A 15744-nucleotide genomic window follows, 5' to 3' on the forward strand; every position below is an offset into this window, starting at 1 on the left:
GCCAGTCTGATAGTGTAACTGAGCAAGCAGGCCCATTACGCTCTGCCAAACAGAAAGACCAAACACATAAGCAATGGTCTATTACAGAGAAGATAATTTATTGCAGGGCAGCCAAGCAAGGAGACAGGAGCCAAATCTCAAATCTGTTACCCCAATCAGCTTTTGAATGGGGGTAAGGAATAGGAGGGTGTTGGGGCTAAGAAATGGTTGGTAGAAGGGTAAGGGAGAAATTTCAAGAGTCCTCTGTGCAGGTGCAAATGTCTTTCGTGTCTTTTCATTGGTTGCATGTGCAAATTCGGGGGTGGGGGATGGGTTCCAAGTGCTGCATGTCGTGGATTTTCAGCCTGTGACATCCAAAGTTCATTGGTCAGTCTTTCCTGTCCTTCAATGCTCCTATGCAATGCTCAAAGAAAACTATCAGGAAGTTGTTTCCTTATTTTCAGTTTCCTTGGTATTCTGCAAAGCAAGCTCAGAAATCTCAGTTCATCTTTTCTTGCTAGTGGATGTGGAGCATGGTTTGACGGTCAACAAGATGTTATTGTTCAAGATAGCTCGGAAGTCCCAGCCAGTCACCTCCTACTTCAACCCAGTGGAAGTGGGGCACAGTTTCAGTAGGTTTTTTAAAATGGCATTTCAATATAGTTTTAAATTTTCTCTTATTATTAGTGAGGTTGCATAACTTTTAAAAATAAAAATTGTGTATTTTTAAAGTGCACAACACGATGATTTATATACATACATAGTGAAATTATTACTACGGTCAAGCTAGTCAACGTATCCTCTCCTCACAGTTACCATTTATGTGTGTGATGAGAATACCTGAAAATCTACTCTCCTAGCAAATTTCCAGTATTCAGTAGAGTATTACTAACTATAGTCATCATACTGTTAGATCTCCAGACTTATTCACCCTACATAACTGCGACTTTGTACCCTTTGACCAACATCTCTCTCTTTTCCCCTGCCTCCCAGCTCCTGGTAATCACCATTCAACTCTCTGCTTCTATGTATTCAACTTTTCTAGTTTCTACATAAAAGTGGTTTTTTTTTCTTTCTGTATCTAACTTATTTCATTTAGCATAAAGACACCAAAGTTCACTCACATTGAGGCAAATGGCAGGATACCCTTCTTTTTTAAGGCTGAATTTTATCTATATATATATATATGACATTTTCTTTGTCCATTCATCTGTTGACAGGTACCTAAGTTGTTTCCATATCTTAGCCATAATACTGCAATGAGCATGGGAGTGTAAATATCTCAGAGGTACTGATTTCATTTCCTTTGGGTATATAACCAGAAGAGGGATCATATGGACATTTAGGTTGCTTCCATGTCTTGGCTATCGTATATAGTGCTGCTATGAACAGTGGGATGCATGTATCCTTTCAAACCATGGTTTTCTCTGGACATATGCCCAGGAGTGGTATTGCTGGATCAAAAGCTTTTGCACAGCAAAGGAAACCATAAACAAAATGAAAATACAACCCACAGAATTACAGAAAATATTTGCAAACAATGTGATGACAAGGAATTAACCTCCAAAACTTACAAACAGCTCATGCAGCTCAACATCAAAAAAAAAAAAAAACCCAATCAAAAAACGGGCAGAAGACCCAAATAGACATTTCTTCAAAGAGGATATACAGATGGCCAAGAGGCACATGAAAAAATGCTCAGCATCACTAGTTATTAGAGAAATACAAATCAAAACTACAAGGAGATATCACCTCACACCAGTCAAAATGGCCATCATCAAAAAGTCTACAAACAATAAATGCTGGAAAGCTTGTGGAGAAAAGGAACCCTCCTACACTGTTGGTGGGAATCTAAATCAGTATGGCCACTATGGAGAACAGTATGGAGGTTCCTTAAAAAAACTAAAGATAGAGCTACCATATGATGTGATTTTAAAAGGAATTTTTTTTAACTTTCCCTTTCTGATATTCATTGTTAGTGTAAAGAAATAGAACCAATTTCTATATGTTAATCTTATATCCTGCTACCTTGCTGAATTTGTTTATCAGTTCTAGTAGTTTTTGTGTGGAGTCTTTAGGGTTTTCTCTATGTAATATCATGTCATCTGCATATAATGACAATTTTACCTCTTCTCTTCCAATTTGTATACATTTATTTCTTTTTCTTGTCTGATTGCTGTGGCTAGGACTTCTAATACTATGTTGAACAGAAATGGTGAGAGTGGGCATCCTTGTCTTGTTCCAAATTTTAGCAGGATGGCTTTCTGCTTTTCACCATTGAGTATTATATTGTCTGTGAGTTTGTCATAAGTAGCTTTTATTATGTTGAGTTATGTTCCCTCTATACACACTTTGGTAAGGGTTTTTATCATGCATGGATGTTGAATTTTGTCAAATGCTTTTTCAGCATCTATTGAGATGATCATGTGGTTTTTGTCTTTTCTTTTGTTGATGTGGTGTATCACATTGATTGATTTGTGTATGTTGAACCATCCTTGTGAAATTGAGATGAATCCCACTTGGTCATGGTGTACGATTTTTTTAATGCATTGTTGTATTCGGTTTGCTAATACTTTGTTGAGAATTTTTGCATCTATATTTATCAAAGATATTGGCCTGTAATTTTCTTTTTTGGTGGTATCTTTGTCTGGTTTTGGTATCAGGGTGATGGTGACTTCATAGAATGTCTTTGGGAGTGTTCCCTCCTCTTCAATCTTTTGGAAGAATTTGAGAAGGATCAATAAAAGTTCTTCTTTGCATGCTTGGTAAAATTCCCCAGTGAAGCCAGCTAGTCCTGGACTTTGGTTTGCAAGAAGTTTTTTGTTTTTTTACAGATTGTACTTCACTTCTAGGTCTGTTCAAATGATCTATTTCTTCTTGATTCAGTTTTGGTGGGCTGTATGTTTCTAGAAACTTGTCCATTTCTTCCAGGTTGTCAAATTTGTTGGCATATAATTGTTCATAGTATCCTCTCTTGTTACTTCTCTTCTGTCATTTCTTACTTTGTTTACTTGGGTCCTCTCTCTTTTCTTCTTGGTAAAGCTGGCTAGAGGTTTGTCAATTTTGTTTACCTGCTAGTGTTAGAGGGTCTCCTGCAGAGGCACGGGGTGGCTGTGTCTCACTGTGGGGACAACGACACTGGCTGCAGAAGTTCTGGGAAGTACTCTTTGGTGTGAGCACTACCAGAGTCTGCCATTAGCCCCACCAAAGACCCAGGTAGGCTCCAGTGCTGGGTCTCCTCAGGCCAGACTTCATTAATTAATTTTTTACAATTTTATTTTAGTATAGTTGATTTACAATGTTGTGTTTCAGGTGTACAGCAAAGTGAATCAGTTATACATACACATATATCCACTCTTTTTTAGATTCTTTTCCCATATGGGCCATTATAGAGTACTGAGTAGAGTTCCCTGTGCTATACAGTAGGTCTTTATTAGTTATCTATTTTATATATAGTGTGTGTAAATGTCAATCCCAGTCTCCCAGTTTATTCCTACCCCCCCCTTCCCCCCATGCTGACCATAAGTTTGTTTTCAACATCTGTGACTCTATTTCTGTTTTGTGAGTAAGTTCATTTGTACCATTTTTTTAGATTCCACGTATAAGCGATAACATATGATATTTGTCTTTCTCTGTCTGACTTACTTCACTCAGTATGACAATCTCTAGGTCCATCCATGTTGCTGCAGATGGCATTATTTTGTTCTTTTTTATGGCTGAGTAATATTCCATTGTATATATGTACCACACCTTCTTTATCCATTCCTCTGTCGATGGACATTTAGGTCAATTCCATGTCCTGGCTATTGTAAATAGTGCTCCAATGAACATTGGAGTGCATGTATCTTTTCAAATTATGGTTTTCTCCAGGTATATGCTCAGGAGTGGGATTGCTGGATCATATGGTAGCTCTATTTTTAGTTTTTTAGGGAAGCTCCATGCTGTTTTCCATAGTGGCTGCACCAATTTACATTCCCACCAACAGTGTAAGAGGGTTCCCTTTTCTCCACACCCTCTCCAGTGTTTATTATTTGTAGATTTTTTGATGATGGCATTCTGACCAGTGTGAGGTGATATGTAGTTTTGATTTGCATTTCTCTAATACTTAGTGATGTTGAGCATCTTTTCATGTGTTTTTGGCCATCTGTATGTCTTCCTTGGAGAAATGTCTTATGCCCATTTTTTTATTTTGTTGTTTGTTTGTTTGTTTTTGGTATTGGGCTGCATGAACTGTTTGTATATTTTGGATATTAATCTTTTGTCCGTTGATTGGTTTGCAAATACTTTCTCCCATTCTGAGAGTTGTCTTTTCATTTTGTTTATTTTATAGTTTCCTTTGCTGTGCAAAAGCTTTTAAGTTTCATTAGGTCCCATTTTTGTGCTTATTTTCATTACTGTAGGAGGTGGATCAAAAAAGATCTTGCTGCAATTTAAGTCAGAGAGTGTTCCACCTATGTCTTCCTCTAACAGTTTTATACTATCTGCCTTACATTTAGGTCTTTAATCCATTTTGAGTTTATTTTTGTATATGGTGTTAGGGAGTGTTCTAATTTCATTCTTTTACATGTAGCTGTCCAGTTTTCCCAGCACCACTTATTGAAGAGGCTGTCTTTTCTCCATTGTATATTCTTGCCTCCTTTGTCATAGATCAGCTGACCATAGGTGCATGGGTTTATCTCTGGGTTCTCTATCCTGTTCCATTGATCTATGTTTCTGTTTATGTGCCAGTAGCATACTGTTTTTATTACTGTAGCTTTGTAGTATAGTTTGAAGTCAGGGAGCCTGATTCTTCCAGCTTCATTTTCCTTTCTCAATATTGCTTGGCTATCTGGGGTCTTTTGTGTTTCCATACAAATTGTGCAATTTTTTGTTCTAGTTCTATGAAAAATGCCATTGGTAATTTGATAGGGATGGCACTGAATCTGTAGATTGCTTTAGGTAGTATAGTCATTTTGACAATATTGATTCTTCCAATCCAAGAACATGGTATATCTCTCCATCTGTTTGTGTCATCTTTGCTTCCTTTCATCAGTATCTTATAGTTTTCTGAGTACAGGTCTTTTGCCTCCTTAAGTAGGTTTATTCCTAGGTATTTTACTCTTTTTGATGAGATGGTAAATGGGATTGTTTCCTTAATTTCTCTTTCTGATCTTTCATTTTTAGTACATAGGAATGCCAGAGATTTCTGTGTATTAATTTTGTATCCTGCATCTTTACCAAATTCATTGATGAGCTCTAATAGTTTTCTGGTAGCATCATTAGGGTTTTCTATGTATAGTATCATGTCATCGGCAAACAGTGACAGTTTTACTTCTTCTTTTCCAGTTTATATTCCTTTCATTTCTTTTCCTCCTGTGATTGCCGTGGCTAGGACTTCTAAAACTATGTTGAAAAAAAGTGGCAAGAGTGGACATCCTTGTCTTGTTCCTGATCTTAGAGGAAGCGCTTTCAGTTTTTTACCATTGAGAATGATGTTTGCTATGCGTTTGTTGTATATGGCCTTTACTATGTTGAGGTAAGTTCCCTCTATGCCCACTTTCTGGAGAGTTTTTATCAAAAATGGATGTTGAATTTTGTCAAAAGCTTTTCTGCATCCATTGAGATGATCATATGGTTTTTCAGTTTGTTAACATGGTGTATCACATTGATTGATTTGCATATATTAAAGAATCCTTGCATCCCTGGGATAAATCCCACTTGATCATGGTGTATGATCTTTTTAATGTGTTGTTGGATTTGGTTTGCTAGTATGTTGTTGAGGATTTTTGTGTCTATGTTCATCAGTGAAATTGGCCTGTAATTTTCTTTTCTTGTAATATCTTTGTCTAGTTTTGGTATCAGGGTGATGGTGGCCTTGTAGAATGAGTTTGGGAGTGTTCCTTCCTCTGCGAGTTTTTGGGAGAGTTTCAGAAGGATCAGTGTTAACTATTCTCTAAATGTTTGTTGGAATTTTCCTGTGAAGCCATCTGTCCTGGACTTTTGTTTGTTGGAATTTTTAAATCACGGTTTCAATTTCAGTATTTGTGATTGGTCTGTTCTTATTTTCTATTTCTTCCTGATTTAGTACTGGAAGGTTGTACCTTTCTAAGAACTTGTCCACTGCTTCTAGGTTGTCCATTTTATTGGCATATAGCTGCTTGTAGTAGTCTTTTATGATCCTTTGTATTTCTGTGCTATCAGTTGCAACTTCTCCTTTTTCATTTCATTTCATTTGCTTTAGGTGTAAGGTTATGTTGTTTGAGATTTTTCTTGTTTCCTGAGGTAAGACTGTATTGCCATAAACTTCCCTTTTAGAACTGCTTTTGCTGCGTCCCATAGGTTTTGGATCATTGTGTTTTCGTTTTCATTTGCCTTTAGATATTTTTTTATTTCCTCTTTGATTTCTTCAGTGATCCATTGGCTGTTTAGTAACATATTGTTTAGTCTCCATGTGTTTGGGTTTTTTACAGTTTTTTCCTGTAATTGATTTCTAATCTCATAACATTGTGATCAGAAAAGATGCTTGATATGATTTCAGTTTTCTTAAATTTAGCAAGCCTTGATTTGTGGCCCAAGATGTGATCTATGTGAAGAATGTTCCAGGTGCACTTGAAGAAAGTGTATTCTGCTGCTTCTGGATGAAATATCCTATAAATATCAATTAAGTCTATCTGGTCGAATGTGTCATTTAAGGCTTGTGTTTCCTAATTGATTTGCTGTCTGGGTGATCTGTCCATTGGTGTAAGTGGGGTATTAAAGTCCCCCACTATTATTGTGTTACTGTCTATTTCCCCTTTTATGGCTGTTAAAATTTGCCTTATATATTGAGGTTCTCCTATGTGGGGTGCATATATATTTACAATTGTTATATCTTCATCTTGGATTTATCCCTTGATCATTATGTAGTGTCCTTCTTTGTCTCTTGTAACAGTCTTTATTTTAAAGTCTATTTTGTCTGATATGAGTATTGCTACTCCAGCTTTCTTTCAATTTCCATTTACATGGAATGACTTTCAAGTCTGTAAGTGTCCCTAGATCTGAAGTGGGTTTCTTGTAGACAGCATATATATGGGTCTTGTTTTTGTATCCATTCAGCCAGTCTGTGTCTTTTGGTTGGAGCATTTAATCCATTTACCTTTAAGGTAATTATTGATATGTATGTCCTTACTGCTATTTTGTTAATTGTTTTGGATTTGTTTTTATAGGTCTTTTTTCTTCTCTTCCTCTTTTGTTCTCTTGTGATTTGATGTCTATCTTTAGTGTTGTATTTGGATTTGGATTTCTTTTGTGTGTATCTATTGCAGATTTTTGGTTTGTGGTTCCCATGAGGTTTCAATATAGCAGTATATATATGTACAAGATTGTTTTAAGTTGCTGGTCTCTTAATTTCCAATGTGTTTCCAATATCCTGCATTTGTACTCTCTTCACACGATTCCTGGTTTTAATATATTTGTGTGTGGATGATTTCCCACCCTTTCTTTTCTTTTTTTTTTTTTTAAATATAAGTTTCTGATAGCCTTTATTTTTATTTTTATTTTTTTAATTAATTATTTATTATTTATTTATTTTTTGGCTGTGTCGGGTCTTCGTTTCTGTGCAAGGGCTTTCTCTAGTTGCGGCAAGCGGGGGCCACTCTTCATCGCGGTGCGTGGGCCTCTCACTATCGCGGCCTCTCTTGTTGTGGAGCACAGGCTCCAGACACGCAGGCTCAGTAGTTGTGGCTCACGGGCCTAGTTGCTCTGTGGCATGTGGGATCTTCCCAGACCAGGGCTCGAACCCGTGTCCCCTGCATTGGCAGGCAGATTCTCAACCACTGCGCCACCAGGGAAGCCCTACCTTTTCTTTATGTTTGCCTTTAATGGTGAGCTTTACCATTCATAATTTTCTTGATTCTAGTTGTGGCCTTTTCTTTTCTGCCTAGAGAAGTTCCTTTAGCATTTGATTCAAAGCTGGTTTGGTGGTGCTGAATTCTCTTAGCTTTTGCTTGTCTGTAAAGCTTTTGATTTCTCTGTCAAATCTGAATGAGAGCCTTGCTGGGTAGAGTATTCTTGGTTGTAGGTTTTCCCCTTTCATTACTTTAAATATATCATGCCACTCCCTTCTGGCCTGCAGAGTTTCTGCTAAAAAATCAGCTGATAACCTTATGAGGATTCCCTTGTATGTTATTTGTTGCTTTTCCCTTGTTGCTTTTAATATTTTTTCTTTGTATTTAATTTCTGTTAGTTTGATTAATATGTGTCTCAGCATGTTCCTCCTTGTGTTTATCCTGTATGGGACTCTCTGTGCTTCCTGAACTTGGGTGACTACTTCCTTTCACATGTTAGGGAAGTTTTCAACTTCTATTTCATTAATTTATGCTTTCACCATTATTTTCTTTTCTTCCTTTTACTTTCTTTAAGTTTACTCTTTTGTACTTTTTCTGGTTTCATGAGTTGTAGGCTTAGCTCATTCATTTTCAAGCTAGTTTTTTGAAAATAAAGCTTTTTATTAAGATATAATTTACATACCATATTAATTCACCCATTTAAAGTGTATAATTCAATGGATTTTTGTACCTTCACAGAGTTGTTCAGCTATTACCATAGCCAATTTTAGGGCATTTTATCACCCTAAAAGTAAATCCTATACCTATTCTCTTAACATGCCTCCCTTTCCCACCCTCAGCCCTAGGCAGCCACCAATCTACTTTCAGTCTCCATGGATTAATCTAGTTTGTACATCTCACATAAATGGAATTATATAATGTGTGGTCTTTGGTGACTGGCTTCTTTCATTTAGCATAATGGTTTTGAGGTTTATCCATGTTGTGGCATATATCAGTACTCAGTTTTTTTTCATTGCCAAATAATATTCCATTGTATGGACATATCACATTTTGTTTATCCATTCATCAATTGATGGACATTTAGGTCATCCCCACTTTCTTACTATTATAAATAATGCTGCTATGAACATTTATGTACAATTTCTATGTGGGCATATGTTCTCATTGCTTTTGGGTTTATACTTAGGAGTGGAATTACTGGGTCATATATGGTAACTCTATGTTAAACATCTTGATGAGCTGCCACACTGTTTTCCAAAGTGGCTGCACAATTATACATTCCCACCAGCAATGTATAAGGGTTTCAATTTCTCCACATTGACATCAACATTGCTATTATCTGTTTTTTATTATAGCCATCCTAGTGGGTATGAGATGGTGTCCAATTGTGATTTTGATTTGTATTTCTCTGATGGTCAATGATGCTGAGCCATCATCATGCATCATTTCATGTGATTATATGCTTTTTGTATTTTCTTTGGAAAAATAATTATCCAAGTCCTTTGCCCATTTTTAAATTTGGGTTATCTCTTTATTATTGAATGTTAAAAGTTCTTTCTATGTTCTGTAACATAAAAAGTCCCTTATCAGACATATGATTTGAAAAACTTTTTCTCCCATTCTGTGGGTTGTCTTTTCAGTTTCTTAAAATGGTACCCTCTGAAGCACAAAAGTTTTTAATTTTGTTGATGTCCAATATTTTTCTTTTGTTGCTTGTGCTTTTAGTGTCATATCTGAAAAACCATTGTCTAATTCAAGGTCATGAATAATTACACTTATGTTTTCCTCTAAGAGATTAATATTTTTAGCTCTCACATTTAGGTCTTTGATCCATTTTGAGTTGATTTTTGTATGTGGTGTGAGGTAGAGATACAACTTTGTTCTTCTGCATGTGGATATTCACTTGTCCCAGCACCATTCATTAAAAACTATTCTTTCTCCATGGAGTTATCTTGGTGGTACCTTTGTTGAAAATCAATTGACAGTAAATGTGAGGGTCTACTTCTGCACTCCCAGTTCTATTCCATTGATCCATACAAGCTACTTTTTAAATATATGTACGTAGATAATCCATTTCTGCTAAGGATCAGTTTAGGTGTATCTCACATACTTAATATTAACTATTATTCGATTTTAAATATTTTCATAATTTTAATATTATTTCTTCCTTGATCCATGGATTATTTATAGATCAATTTTTAAATAACCAATTTAAATTGGTATATTGATTACATATTAATTTTTAGTTTTATTATATTATAATCAGGGATTGAGGACTGTAGATATTAAATCTTAGATGATTGTTTTGAAGATTTATTTATGACCTAAAGAGAGTTCAATTTTTACAAACATTATAAGATATTGAATATATCTGCTAATCCCAAACCCCTAATTTATCCCTTCTCCATCCCCTTCCCCCTTTGGTAACCATATGTTGTTTTCTGTGTCTGTGAGTCTGTTTCTGCTTTGTAAATAAGTTCATTTGTATCATTTTTTAGATTCTACATATAAGTAATATCATATGGTATTTGTCTTTCTCTGTCTGACTTACTGCATTTAGTATGATAATCTCTAGGTCCATTCATATTGCTACAAATAACATTATTTCATTCTTTTTTATGGCTGATTAATATTCCATTGTGTGTATATATATATATACACACACACACACATACATGTAATATAGATATATTATATCTTCTTTATCTATTCATCTGTCAATGAACATTTAGGTTGCTTCCATGTCTTGGCTATTGTAAATACTGCTGCAATGAACACTGGGGTGCGTGATCTTTTCAAATTAGAGTTTCCTCTGAATATGTGCCTAGGAGTGGCATTGCTGGATCATATGGCAACTCTATTTTTAGTTTTTTTAGGAAACTTCCATACTGTTTTTCATAGTGGCTGCACCAATTTACATTCCCACCAACAGTGTAGGAGGTTTCCCTTTTCTCCACACCCTCTCCAGCATTTATTATTTGTAGATTTTTTGATGATGGCCATTCTGACTGATGTGAGGTGATACCTCATTGAAGTTTTAATTTGCATTTCTGTAATAATTAGTGATGTTGAGCATCTGTTCATGTGTCTATTGGCTATCTGTATGTCTTCTTTGGAGAAATGTCTATTTAGCTCTTCTGCCCATTTGTTTATTGGGTTGCTTGTTTTTTTGTTATTGAGTTGTATGAGCTGTTTGTATATTTTGGAAATTAAGCCCATGTTGGTCGCATCATTTGCAAATATTTTCTCCTGGTCTGTAACTTGTCTTTTCATTTTGTTTATGGTTTCTTTTGCTGTGCAAAATTGTAAGTTTGATTACCTCCCATTTGTTTATTTTTTCTTTTGCCTTGGGAGACTGACCTAAGAAAACATTGCTATGATTTATGTCAGAGAGTGTTTTGAATGTAGTCTCTAAAATATTGGTGCATGGTGCACGTATATCCCATATGGTCAAACATTAATTATATTATCCAAATCTTCTCTATTGCTAGTCATTTTAATAATTAACACATTCATATGGCTTAAACATCAAAACAATATAAAAATATACACAGTGAAAATCTTCACTCCCACCCATGTCCCATCTACACATCCATGCTCCAATCCCTATGGTCAACGATAGTTACTAATATTTTTGCATATTCTTTCCATGTCAACACAAATACACAAAGATAAGGACATAAATTCTTATTTTTACTCTCTTTCTTAAATAAAAGGTAGCTATTTATATAGACTTTTACTGGCTTTTTGCAGCTAACAATATGTCCTAGAAAAAAATTTTTTTTCTTTTGGCCGTGCCCTGCATCACGCGGGATCTTAGTTCCCCAACCAGGGATCAAACCTGTGCCGCCTGCATTGAGAGCATGGAGTCTTAACCACTGTATCACCAGGGAAGTTCTGACCTAGAAAATTTTTTACATCAATACATAAAGAGCTTCATCATTTTTTGTAGCTGCATAGCCGCCTTTGGGTAGGTGTACCACGGTTTATTTAACCTGTCCTCTAAATAAGGACACAGGTTGTTTCCAGTTTTTTTTGCTTTTACAAATAATACTGCCACAAATAACCCTGTCCACATGTCATTTTGTATGTGTGCAAGCTCTGTACTAATTTTAGACACACTTGCATTCTTTATTTGACTGTCTATTATCCCAGTTTCCTGGAACTCTAGTCATTCAGTCCATCATGTTGTCAGACTCGTGTGCATGGTGGGCATTTTCCTCATCTTTGGTGTGCGTTGTGTGTTCCATGAAACTCCTCTCACCCCAGATTATTGAATAGTCCCTCCAGAGTGTTGCTATATTTACTCCTCCAGGTAAATCCAAAGTATCAGCAGCCTGGGATCGACTTTTTATTAAAGTTTTTTGGCTTGGGAGTTTCCTAGACTTCTGGATGGTATAAATTCAAACAAATCTATGTGAGACACAAACCCTGGGTTTTGATTTCTCAAGGGAGAATTTTTTACGCTGAGCCCAAACAGAAACACACATGCTTTCTTGTTATCTTGCTGAGCCAGTGAACAGGTTTGTTTCTAATCTATACTTCCCCTGAGGGTGTGGCCCTCTGAGCGTGCCAGCTATAAGCAGGGATTTCATTCTAACTCCTTGCCTTATGTGGCCCAAGATTTCATTTCCTGTCTCTATGAGGGCATGAAAGCCCAAGCCCCCAGGTTCCTGAAACTGGCAGCAGTGTGACCGCCACATCTACCTCCACACCAGCCACTCCCACAGCTACTCCCCACATAAGCAGTGATGATTGGAGTTTTGTTTAATATTTCTGCCCTTTTGTTCTTTACCATTAGGCACTATGAAGCTATTTATCAATGTCAGTTTATTATCTATAAACAGGATGATAATCTGCACTCCTTTTGTTCTTAGAACATTTTCCCTCTACCTCTTTTCCGACATGTTCAACTTATGTAATGTTGATATTCCTCTAATCTACTGATGCTGGGCTTGAGAGGGACTCAGGCAGTATTTCTTATGCCCTGCATTGGCAGGCAGATTCTCAACCACTGTGCCACCAGGGAAGCCCTAAGTTATAGATTTTTAATCAAAACCTTTAATATCCATTTTGTAAACAGCCAGAGATGGTGTCAATAAACAGATTCTCATTTTAATCCCAGTATTTTCAGATGGAACATGAGGTCAGGAGAGTTTCACTGACATACTTGTCACTACTTTGGTGGGGTGACATTAACCAGAAGTGAAGAGCTCTTTCTGACTCCCCACATAAGCAGTGATGATTGGAGTTTTGTTTAATATTTCTGCCCTTTTGTTCTTTACCATTAGGCACTATGAAGTCACCCAGGAGTCAGTAGCAGCAGTTCATTCACTTTCTACTAAAGCTTTTATTCCCCTCTTCATTTCCGGTGCCTGGTGAGTTTCCTTTCTTGCTTTCACACTTGGATATTCACTTACAATAATTTTTATTGTATTTTATCTAGGTGCCTGTGGCAGAAGAATTTATGCTTATCCAATTATTTTCCTACAATCCATTTCCTTCCTGGGCTTTACAGTAATTCACATCAACACTGTTTACCATCCATCTACCCCAGGACCTGTTTGGTAAATGCAAGTAACTACTCCATATAAGAATCATGGTATTTTGGGTTGGTGAAGGATCATACAGATAGTCTAAGACTTCAAGTGCTAAATTTCAGTTGCTGTTACAGTACTTGTATTCAGGCTAGGATTCTGGTACAGTCATTTTCTTTTTCCATTTTGCTACGTGGTTCTCCTTTTATTTGGATTAAAGAATCATCTAAGTTATAGATTTTTTTTTAAAATTTTATTTATTTATTTATTTATTTATGGCTGTGTTGGGTCTTCGTTTCTGTGTGAGGGCTTTCTCTAGTTACGGCAAGCAGGGGCCACTCTTCATCACGGTGCGTGGGCCTCTCACTATCGCGGCCTCTCTTGTTGCGGAGCACAGGCTCCAGACGCGCAGGCTCAGTAATTGTGGCTCACGGGCCCAGTTGCTCTGCGGCATGTGGGATCTTCCCAGACCAGGGCTCGAACCCGTGTTCCCTGCATTGGCAGGCAGATTCTCAACCACTGTGCCACCAGGGAAGCCCTAAGTTATAGATTTTTAATCAAAACCTTTAATATCCATTTTGTAAACAGCCAGAGATGGTGTCAATAAACAGATTCTCATTTTAATCCCAGTATTTTCAGATGGAACATGAGGTCAGGAGAGTTTCACTGACATACTTGTCACTACTTTGGTGGGGTGACATTAACCAGAAGTGAAGAGCTCTTTCTGACTCCCCACATAAGCAGTGATGATTGGAGTTTTGTTTAATATTTCTGCCCTTTTGTTCTTTACCATTAGGCACTATGAAGCTATTTATCAATGTCAGTTTATTATCTATAAACAGGATGATAATCTGCACTCCTTTTGTTCTTAGAACATTTTCCCTCTACCTCTTTTCCGACATGTTCAACTTATGTAATGTTGATATTCCTCTAATCTACTGATGCTGGGCTTGAGAGGGACTCAGGCAGTATTTCTTATGCCAAACAGTGGCATAAAGCCCCATTCCATATGGAAATATTTCAGTGCACTAGGCAGGTGATTTGCATCACAAGATGTAACGAACTGACCAGAAGATAGAAGGAGACTTCCCAGGACAAAGATCTCCAGATTGGGGCTAGAGGTCATGTTGACAAGCTAATGCCTCCCATTTCTCCTGAAAATGCATCTGTTGCTGGTCATTGAATTGATGTTATGGTGATGGAAGTGGTTGGGGGGAACTCAGTAAAACTAGATTACTATTGCAAAGTGTTCAGTGGTTTTGTGATTTTATATGAGCCTTGTTCAAAAGGTTCCTCTTTCCTTTGATCTAGGCTGGGAATATATAGCTCTGTCCCAATATGAAGCAAGAATTGTAATGTTGGAACGGTCCTTGTATTCTCTCTATTATTCCAGGACATATGGGGGACCCAGTACTCATATGGGGGGGTCCTGCCATCAGTCTGAAATTTGTGGTTCTTTTAGAGCTAGAACCACACAGGACATTCCTCTCTCACCTGCTGCTTCCTTTGCAAAGCTGCTTCCAAGATATAAGCACTAACTCAAATTCTCTAAAGAGAACAAAACTTTGATAACCCAGAGTCAGCAGGGGAAATGCTGAGTTTAGGAATAGAAAATTCCAAAAGTCACCAGCAAACCAAAAGAATATGTATCAAAATGATACTCCATTTCCAGCCATTCCATCATGCCTGCTCAAGAGAGATGAATACTGTGGTAACTTATCAGTCAGCACGATGGTACATCTGCTCCATCATAATTATCTGATACTTAGGAGAATTGACCTGGAATGAGAGTGCAAGAATCACATAATCTATTCTAAGCACACAGCATTTTTGATCCATTCCCTTGGGGAAGCTGAAAGGCAGGTCACTATAATTTGCATAGGCTGGAAGTAATTTGATTTTGTTAACTTACTTACAATACCTAGAATTACAGAATCATAAAATCCCAAGGTTGACAGAGAATGTAAAGGTTATTTAGCCCATCCAATTCAGGAATAGGCTTATACAAGCTCTGCTTCAATACCTTCAGAGATGGGCAACTTGCCTTTCCCCAGGGAAGGCTAATGGGACTATCTTTTCCCCACTATGAGGAGACAGAGATTTCCCAGGAAAGGTCACAGCTTTTCAAAAACCAGGTTTTCTACAAATTCATGTTGAGCTATTGTAGCAGGCATCTCTATTTCCTCACCACCCAATGATTCACCTCTCAGGAGTTCCCCAAACCTTTCCCCTTTGTCTCAGATCCTGTCCCACCACCCTTTCCCACCTCTCACCAGGCATCCTCATTCCTACACTTATTAAGGAAATCAAGACTACCAGACAAAAGCTGTTAGCCTCCTTCCTTCTGACTCTCTCTCATTGCTCATCATTTCCTTCCCTTTGTGCTCAAGGAAGAATTATCTCTCTTCTTGGCCCAAGGTAAA

General features: G+C 37.1%; 1 long non-coding RNA gene across 2 annotated transcripts in view; it reads left to right on the top strand.

The window, feature by feature from the left end:
• Positions 1 to 15744, top strand: part of LOC309659222 — a 75955-nt gene that overhangs the window by 15724 nt on the left and 44487 nt on the right. The window lies entirely within an intron of this gene.

Source organism: Balaenoptera physalus (assembly GCF_965194825.1).
Source record: "Balaenoptera physalus genome assembly, chromosome: 4".
Lineage (NCBI taxonomy): Eukaryota > Metazoa > Chordata > Mammalia > Artiodactyla > Balaenopteridae > Balaenoptera > Balaenoptera physalus.